Source organism: Lactuca virosa, chromosome 6 (genome assembly GCF_052849685.1).
Source record: "Lactuca virosa cultivar CGN04683 chromosome 6, Lactuca_virosa_CGN04683_v6, whole genome shotgun sequence".
Classification (NCBI taxonomy): domain Eukaryota; kingdom Viridiplantae; phylum Streptophyta; class Magnoliopsida; order Asterales; family Asteraceae; genus Lactuca; species Lactuca virosa.
Genome location: NC_136431.1, coordinates 73,668,765 through 73,678,059, shown reverse-complemented (window position 1 = coordinate 73,678,059; position 9,295 = coordinate 73,668,765).

The window sequence follows — 9,295 nt, the reverse complement described above, 5'->3', positions numbered from 1 at the left end:
TTTTTTTATCAAAATCTTGCCAATGTTCCCCATCAACAGGATGACGCATCATACCATCTTCTGAATGTCCGGTACTATGCCAAATCATATTCTTGGCAGTGTGCCTCGAACAATATAAACGTCGTAGTCTAAGGGTCACAGGAAAGTACCGTAACACCTTATGAGCTACTTTCTGACCCTTGGTGTTTTTATCGATCCATCGTCTCTCTTTACAAACGGGACAAACTTGCAATGAATCGTGTTCTTTCTAAAAGAGAAAACAATCATTTTTGCACACATGTATCCAGTCATACCCCAGACCAATAGACTTTGGTTTCTTTTTGGCTAGATAATGTGAAAGGGGAACCTTGTTGCCTTCGGGAAATGCTGATTGCAACAACTCAAGGATTTGATCAAATGAATTATCAGTCTATTTGTTGTTCACCTTGATATGCATTAACTTTGCTAGAAACGTAAGGGAAGAAAAGGTGCAACCAAGATACAATTTAGTTTCCACTTCTTCTAACAACTATGCAAAATCATCATCCACACCGCTACCCCTTCTATTCGAGGTTCCTTCATCGAGGTTGGTATCATTTTCTCTCGACTCCCACATCACATTTGTCACACCCCCGAACCAGACGGCGGAAACGTCCGAGGGCTCGCGTGACTTAAATTGAAATATCATCACAATGAATATACATGAAACACAGCACATTCATCACCAAACATTACATAGTACAACTGACATTGTTTACATCAAGTACAAGGTTTACATTACATGATTCCAAAATATAAAGTGTTTGGTGATTAGCAACTACAAAAGAAACTTTCAACACACTGGATGCTTCCTTGTCTAACGATTACCGGAGAATACAAGTTATTTTGAAAACGGTCAACATATATAATGTTGGTGAGTTCATAAGTGTGTTGATGTAAAATAGTTTATGTCGTTCGTAAAACCCAGAAAATCCGATATTTTATGTATTAAGACTTTTCTTGAAAATGTTGTGATGATCCTGTAAGTATATGCGTGAATGATTTCAAAACATGAATAAATGAGAAGTTTTGCATTATAGTTTTTGAAAGTACAAATGAGCAAGATTGGTTTCCCCGGAAAACCCGATGTTTTCCGATAAAAAGTTATGATGGTTTTACATTATTGTATCGTCACATCGAACGAATATGATTTCCCTTGATTACTTAAATGATATCGGATTTCTACGTGAGTCGTTATAACCATGCATGATAATGACTAGTTCGTCTGTCTTGGCATTCTAATGAACAACGAAATTTGATCTTAAGATTTTGTCACCCTAGACTGGCCGAGTCTAACTGTAGCGAACAGCTTAGGTGTGGGGGAGTCACCCCCCGTATAGATCTATACACAAACTCTCGCTCTCCCTCCAGGAGACTTTGATTACAACTACAGACTACGACCGACACTTATTGGTGTCACTCGTTATTACTCACTTAATCCACATGAATTTGATTAACCTTGATTAATGACCTGATTTTAGTTTACTTGAAGAGAAGGTAAGCCTAACAGACGAGGAGAAGAGGACTACTAGGCCCTACTAATTTCGTATGTTATTTACGGATGACGAGTATACGAAAGGCACGTTGGCCCATTTCACATAAGGTTTATTTGGACCTTACTAGTAATGCAAATGGGCCACTGAGGCCCAATAGCATGTAAAAACCATTGAGGGTCCCTTAAGCATGTATTTGGGTCACAGGAGGCCCAATAACATGTATTATTTATGTTGGGCCCAAAAGTCATGTTAATGAGTCACGAAGGCCCATTAAGCATGATTAGAATCTCTCAAGCCCAACCATTTGAATGTTTACTTGTTTTGTATAGTATTAATGTTACGAGTTGTTTAATCGATATGTCGTAAAAATCACGAATTTGTTTTATAACGATTCATAGATTTATAAAAATAGTTATTTTTCTATTTAAAACCCATAAGTTATAAAGTTTTGTATATTTTGACCCAATTATTATTATTATTAACATAATTGACCAAAAACATTAGTTTGACCTATTCAGCCCCCTTATTTTGTAAAGTTGGCAATTTTAGTCATTTTTAAAAAAATGACATATTAGGTCCTTGAACTATTTTTCTTGACATTTTTGACCCAAACACTTATTTAAATAATGTTTTAAGCCCAAAAGTAAATTTTCGGAAAGTTTCAACCCTTTGGTTAAAAGACTTGTATTTTAATCCACATTTTTCGCAATTTTTACACTTTTTACCCAAAATCCAAAATCTTTGCATTTTCAATCCTTTTGAGCAAATAAGGTCATTTTAACCCCAGAAATAGATTCATTTACTTTTCTACCCACTGTTTTGAGAAATTTACCATTTCAGCCCCTTAAAACCAAAATTTTAGCCCAATAAGCTACAAATTTCATTTTTAGTCCTTTGAAAAACATAATGTTCATAGAAACTTTCATTTTAACTGTTTTGACATTTTGAGCCTTGTAAAAGCCGTAAATGACAACTTTTTCCCAAACTTTTGTTTATTTGACAAAAATAGTCCAATAATGAGTTTTATGTTGTAGCGTGTTACTTTAAAGCTTGTATAGTAGTTTATCTTGACATGTTAAGTGAAATATGACCTAGATCACATATTTTTCCTTCTTGAACTATGGATCTCGAAATATCTTTCATTTTTAGCACATATTTACCACAAAAACACAAGAAATCACACATAACATACAAATACACATAGATCTTCACATTTTACTTGTATTCTCCCCCATAAATCATATGAAAACTGAAAATAGAGGGGTATGAACTCACCTTTGCTTATTGTTTTCGATTTGAAGAAAGAAATGGAAGAGTTTGATGTTATCTTCGGCCCTAGAAAGCTTCTTGAGTGGATCTCGAACTTAGTATGTTTCTAGGAGTATGATCAAGAATTTAAGGTGGTAAGAAGAGTGAATGAGTGTAGAAAGGAAATATGTTTGCAAGATCTTACCACTAGAGTGTAGCTTGAAGTGATTTTTGGATGAAATCTCCTTGAAATGCTTCTAATTCTCGAAAGTCTTGATGAGAGGGAAGGGATGTTCTTGAATGTTTTATTTAGAGAGAGTATGAAATGTTTTGTGTGTGTGTGTTGATTCTCGGCCGCAAGTATTAAGAAGAAGAAGAGAGAGAGTGAGGTGACCCTTATAGATGCATGTTGGTCCATGCATGGAAGTATGAAGTGTAATAAGGAGGTGGCACTATAAATGTCAACCCTCATTTCCTTTTTTTTTGTTTTCTACTTGGGCCGAGAGAGAGGGAAGGAAGAGAATGACTTGGGCCTTTTATGCTTGAGTCCATAATATGAGGCCCAATTTGATGGTTTTCGGCCCATTGGGTCTTTAGAGTAGGTCACGGCCCAATTTTTGTATAAGAGGATGGATTTGAGTCCATTAAAGCTAATTGAATTTGTTATGGCCCAATAAGGCCCATTAGAGATAAACTAGTCCATTTTAGGCTTATAAGGCCCAAAAAGTTAAGTTTCATGAAAGTGGGTTGAATTAGAGCCCAATTACGAGTTCTAAGCCCAAAATAGTCACATTGGAAGTTTATTGGCCCATTAGGCCCAATAAGGAAATCCTAATCCATAATAGGCTTAAACCGGGATTTCTAGGGTTTTCAACTTTACTTGATGAATCTAGGTTTGAATGTGCTTCCATAGGTTGAATTTCAAGCATAACATGACTTAGGGTTTACGAGTTACAGTAGATAATGTTTACAAGAGTACAGAATTTCTTAGCTAGAATGCTAGTTGTGACATCATCCCCCCGTTAGAGGGAATTTCATCCCGAAATTCTTTTTGAAGCTAGATTTGAGAATGCGAGAATAGGTGAGGGTACTTTTGCTTCATGTGGTCTTCGCGTTCCCATGTGAATTCCGGTCCACGTTTTGCGTTCCACCGAACCTTCACTATTGGAATGCGACTTTGCTTAGTACGCTTCACCTCCCTGTCCATGATTTCAACTGGTTCCTCGATGAACATGAGATTCTCGTTGATTTCGATTTCTTCCAATGGAATGACGAGAATTTCGTCGGACAGGAACTTCTTCAAATTGGAAACATGGAACACGGGGTGTACACTGCTGAGTTCGGTAGGTAGCTGCAGTCTATAAGCCACGAGACCGATTCGGGCAAGAATCTCGAGTGGTCCAATATACCGTGGGTTTAGTTTTCCCCGTTTCCCGAAATGGATCACCCCTTTCCAGGGGGAGACTTTTAACAACACCCGATCCCCGACTTGAAATTCCAAGGGCTTTCGTTGTCTATCAGCGTAGCTCTTCTGTCGGTCGCGTGATGCTTGAAGTCGAGCTTTGATTTGAACTATTTTCTCTGTCGTTTCGCGTATGATTTCTGGTCCTGTTAAGGCATTGTTTGGTGTCTGCCATCTTGCCAGTTGAGTGTCGCCTACCTCTGTCCAACACAACGGTGATCTACATTTACGACCATATAATGCTTCGAAAAGAACAACTTTGATGCTTGTGTGATAACTGTTGTTGTACGAAAACTCAATTAAAGGTAAGTGGGTATCCCACGACCTTCCAAAGTCTATCACACACGCTCGAAGCATATCCTCAAGCGTTTGAATGGTTCGCTCATTTTGACCATCCGTCTGTGGGTGGTAAGCAGTGCTCATGTCGAGTTGTGTCCCCATAGCCTTCTATAGCGATTGCCAAAAGCGTGAAGTGAACCTACTATCTCGATCTGAGATGATAGATATTGGTACTCCATGGAGTCTCATAATTTCCTTGACGTAGATTCTTGTTAGTCGCTCCATCTTGTATGTCTCCTTTATTGGTAGGAAATGAGCGGATTTTGTCAACCTGTCGACTATTACCCATATGGTATCCAATCCATCTGTTGTCCTGGGTAATTTGGTCACAAAGTCCATAGTAATCCTTTCCCATTTCCACTCGGGTATTACCGGCTGTTGTAATAGTCCCGAGGGCTTTTGATACTCTACCTTCACTTTAGCATAAGTGAGGCACTTGCTAACGTATGTGGCAATCTCTGCCTTCATGTTAGGACACCAATAGCATTGCTTGACATCCAGGTACATTTTATCTGACCCTGGAGGGATGGAGTATCATGTCTTATGAGCTTCATTCATGACTACTTCTCTGAATCCCCCAAGTTTAGGGACCCAAATTCGGTTCATGAAATAATATGTTCCGTCCTCCTTGACTTCGAAGTTCTTTTCCATTCCACGTAATGCTTCGCTCGTTCTGTTTTCTGTCTTCATGGCGTCGAACTGGGATGCTTTGATTTATGAGGACATATGGGATTGGATGGTTATTGAAAGAGTCTTCACACGACGATTTGAGTATTCTTTCCGACTCAAGGCATCAGCTACCACGTTAGCCTTGCCTGGGTGGTACTTGATTTCGCACTCATAATCGTTTAGCAGCTCAACCCATCTTCGCTGCCTCATGTTTAACTCCTTTTGATTTAAAATGTGCTGGAGACTCTTGTGGTCGGTGAAAATGGTGCACTTGGTACCATAAAGGTAGTGCCTCCAAATTTTCAAGGCGAAGACCACAGCTCCCAATTTGAGATCATGGGTGGTATAATTCACCTCATGTGTATTTAGTTGTCGGGATGCATAAGCTATCACCTTACCACGCTACATGAGTACACAGCCTAAACCCTGATTCGAAGCATTGCAGTAAACGACGAAGTCCTCTGTTCCCTCTAGTAGTGATAGTACTGGTGCACTACAGAGGGCTCGCTTCAGAGTTCGGAAGGCAACCTCCTGCTTTTCTTTCCATTCAAATGGTACCCCCTTTTGTGTAAGCATGGTAAGTGGCTTGGCTGTTTTGGAGAAGTTCTGAATGAATCTCCTGTAATAGCCTGCGAGACCTAAAAATTGACGAATTTTTGTGGGTGTCGCTGGGACTGCCCATCCTTCAATGGCTTTGATCTTAGAAGGGTCCACATGTATCCCTTCTTGACTGAAAACATGACCCAAAAAGTTTACCCTACGGAGCCAGAACTCACACTTAGAGAGTTTTGCGTATAACTTTTCGGTCCGTAGGGTTTCCAAGATTTACTGGAGATGTCAGCCATGCTCCTCTTCACTTCGAGAATAGTCCAGGATATCGTCGATGAAAACGATGACAAAGTTGTCGAGGAAGGGTCGGCAGACTCGATTCATCAGGTCCATGAATGCGGCAGGGGCATTCGTTAGACCGAAGGGCATTACAATGAATTCATAATGTCCATAGCGGGTTCGGAAAGCGGTTTTGGGAATATCCTCTTCCCGGACCTTGAGCTGGTGGTAGCCGGACCGCAGATCTATCTTAGAGAAGTAATTTGCTCCCTGGAGCTGGTCGAACAGATCGTCGATTCGTGGAAGTGGGTAGCGATTTTTGATAGTGAGCTTATTCAGCTCTCTATAATCGATACACATCCTAAAGGATCTGTCCTTCTTCTTAACAAAAAGGAGCGGAGCTCCCCAGGGTGAGAAGCTAGGTCGGATGAATCCTTTACTCAAGAGCTCGCTGAGTTGGCTTGACAGTTCTTGCATCTCCGCAGGAGCGAACCTATAGGGTGATTTGGAAATGGGCGTAGCTCCCGGTACCAGGTCAATTCGGAACTCGACTTGTCTTTCTGGGGGTATCCCCAGAAGATCTTCGGGAAAGACGTCCGGGAAGTCGCAAGCCACTGGGATGTCTCGAATATTGACCTCTTCCTTGGACTTATCCACTATGTGTGCCAGAAACGCCAAGTCCTTCTTTTGTAGATACTTTTGTGCCTTAATGCACGAGATAAGATGAAGGTTCGTCTTGGGTTTGTCTCCGTATATAATTAGGGTTTCATGATTAGGGAGATGAAGGCGAACGGCCTTCTCGCGACACATAATTTCGGCATGATGGGGGCTCAACCAGTCCATGCCGATAATCACATCAAAACTCCTAATAGTTACAGGCATCAAGTTCATTTGAAAGGTATGCTGATTTAAAGTTAGGGTACATCCTACATAGATTTCCCCGGCTGATTCTGTTTTCCCATTAGCCATTCCACCGTAAAGGTTTCATTAAGCTTTTGGGGTTGTTGTTTTAGCAAGTGTTTGAATTTGTTACTCACAAAGCTTCGCTATGCCCCGATATCAAACAGGATGCATGCATATGAGTGGTTAAGGAAAAACGTACCGGTGACGACAGCGGGATCCTGAACCGCTTCTCCTTGTCCCATAGTCAGCACTCTTCCTGCCGCTCCTGTCATCTGGGTGTTTGCATTGGGACAGTTCCGTCTGAAATGTCTGGTCTTCCCGCACCCATAACAGGTATAACTGGCTCCATCCTTTGTGTTGTTGTTGTTGTTGTTGTTGGGCATCTGGTTTTGTGGAAACTGGGTCCTATAATATTTTGCTGTATGGCCCTTCCGGTTGGATCTTGTGCACATCATCTCTCTGCATTCCCCGAGGTGATGGTAGTTACATTTGTTACACTTGGGAAGATTCCCTGTGTACTGTTTTGGAGTATTCGGCGTGGATGAGGTTGGAGCATGTGGTGCTGTGGTAGCTTGGGTTGCTGCATGGACAGTCACTGTCTGTTGCTTCTTAGATGATTCTGAGTTCTATTGACCTCTTCTCTTGTTGTTCTTCCCTTTCTTATTCTCTTCTTCCTTCTTAACATCCGCTTCCACAATCTTAACACTCTTCTTGCTGCCATGATCATACAGTTTCTTGGCCAATCTTTTGGCGCTATCAAACGTCTCAGGGTTTGCCGCAATGACATTCCCTTGGATAGGTGCAGTCAATCCCCAGATGAACCTCTCAATCTTTTTCCCTTCTGAGGTGATCATACCCGGACACAAAAGGGATAGCTCGCTAAACCTGGATATGCATGCTTCGATGTTGGAGTTCTGAACTGTCAAGTTCCACAATTCTTGTTCCATCTTTTGTATTTCGCCTCTAGGGCAGTACTCTGCCAACATCATTTCCTTCAGTTCTTCCTAGGGCATTGCGTTTGCCACTGGAAGGGTCATGGCTTCGATATGACCGTTCCACCATGAAAGAGCTTGATCAACAAAGGTACATGTTGCAAACTTGACCTTGCACCCATCTGGACACCCGCAAATTTCAAAGACAGATTCAATTTTCTCAATCCACCTCTTTAGGGCTATGACACCTCCCGTTCCATTAAAGGTTCGTGGCTTGGCGTTGATAAAGTCTTTGTAAGAGCATGTCTTGGTAGGTCCTTGATTTATTCCGTTGTTTGAACTTCCAGCTCCCTGCCCGTTTCCTCCGTCATTGTTCCCTTGGTGGATTTGCGCCATGGCTGCTGTGACTGCAGCAGATACAGCGGCTTGAAACGCAGCTGAGTTGACTTTCGGTGGTGTCGGTGGTTGGTTATTTCCGCGGTTTGGTCTCTGAGGCATCTTGCTGTTACGGAACAGAAAGATGTTGAGTATTTATTGTTTTTAAGTTGAGAATTTCGTGAATCGATTTTTTTTGTATCTAATTGTTCCAATATATTTACACCAAACAATAATAGTATAAAACACATAATATTTTTCACTAATAATATCCGTACTTTGATACATGAAAATTTGCTCGAAAGAGCATACATAGAGGTACAAAGTTCGACAACATAACGACTCTATGAGTAGTGTAATCAGTTAAACATGGAGTCGGTAGTACATAATATAGCGAACATAAGAGAACATAGCACTAGTAGGGTAAAGCTGATCCTAACACACTAGGAAGCGCCCAACGGTGGCAGCGAGATCATATACCGAAGTGTTGTGCCAACAACTGGGCCATCTCAGTCATTTCTCTAATCACTTCATCTCTTTCCTGTTCGGCCTGCACCGCTCGTGCTTCCATGACGAATAGCTGTTGTCGTAGTGCGGCAGCTTCAGCCTCAGCCTCCGGAGAACGATTCTCTCTCACGAGATTTCCTGGTGGGGCGGGGTGGTTCCGTGGTGTCTCGCCAGTAGGTGGTGTGACGGAGGCTTCGTCTGTGTCTCCTTCTTCCTCCATATCGTCATCGGTCCCATCAAACTCGTAGTCTGTGTCTGTGTACTCGTCGGGTCCAACGCCGTGTGCTCCTCCTTGCTCTTCCTCCAGGTCGTCCTCAATCATTCCGTGGGCCACTAAGACCTGATGAAACTGAATGCCCTGATGCTCCTCTTCCATGGTGACTGTGAGGGGGAACACGTAAGGAGGTATATAAATAAACTATTATTAATCCTAAAATATTTTTAGTTGTTATAAAAATTGGGTTGATGCATTCTTCTTGTTTAACAATAGGGTATGCCTTGGGTTTACTGACCATCGC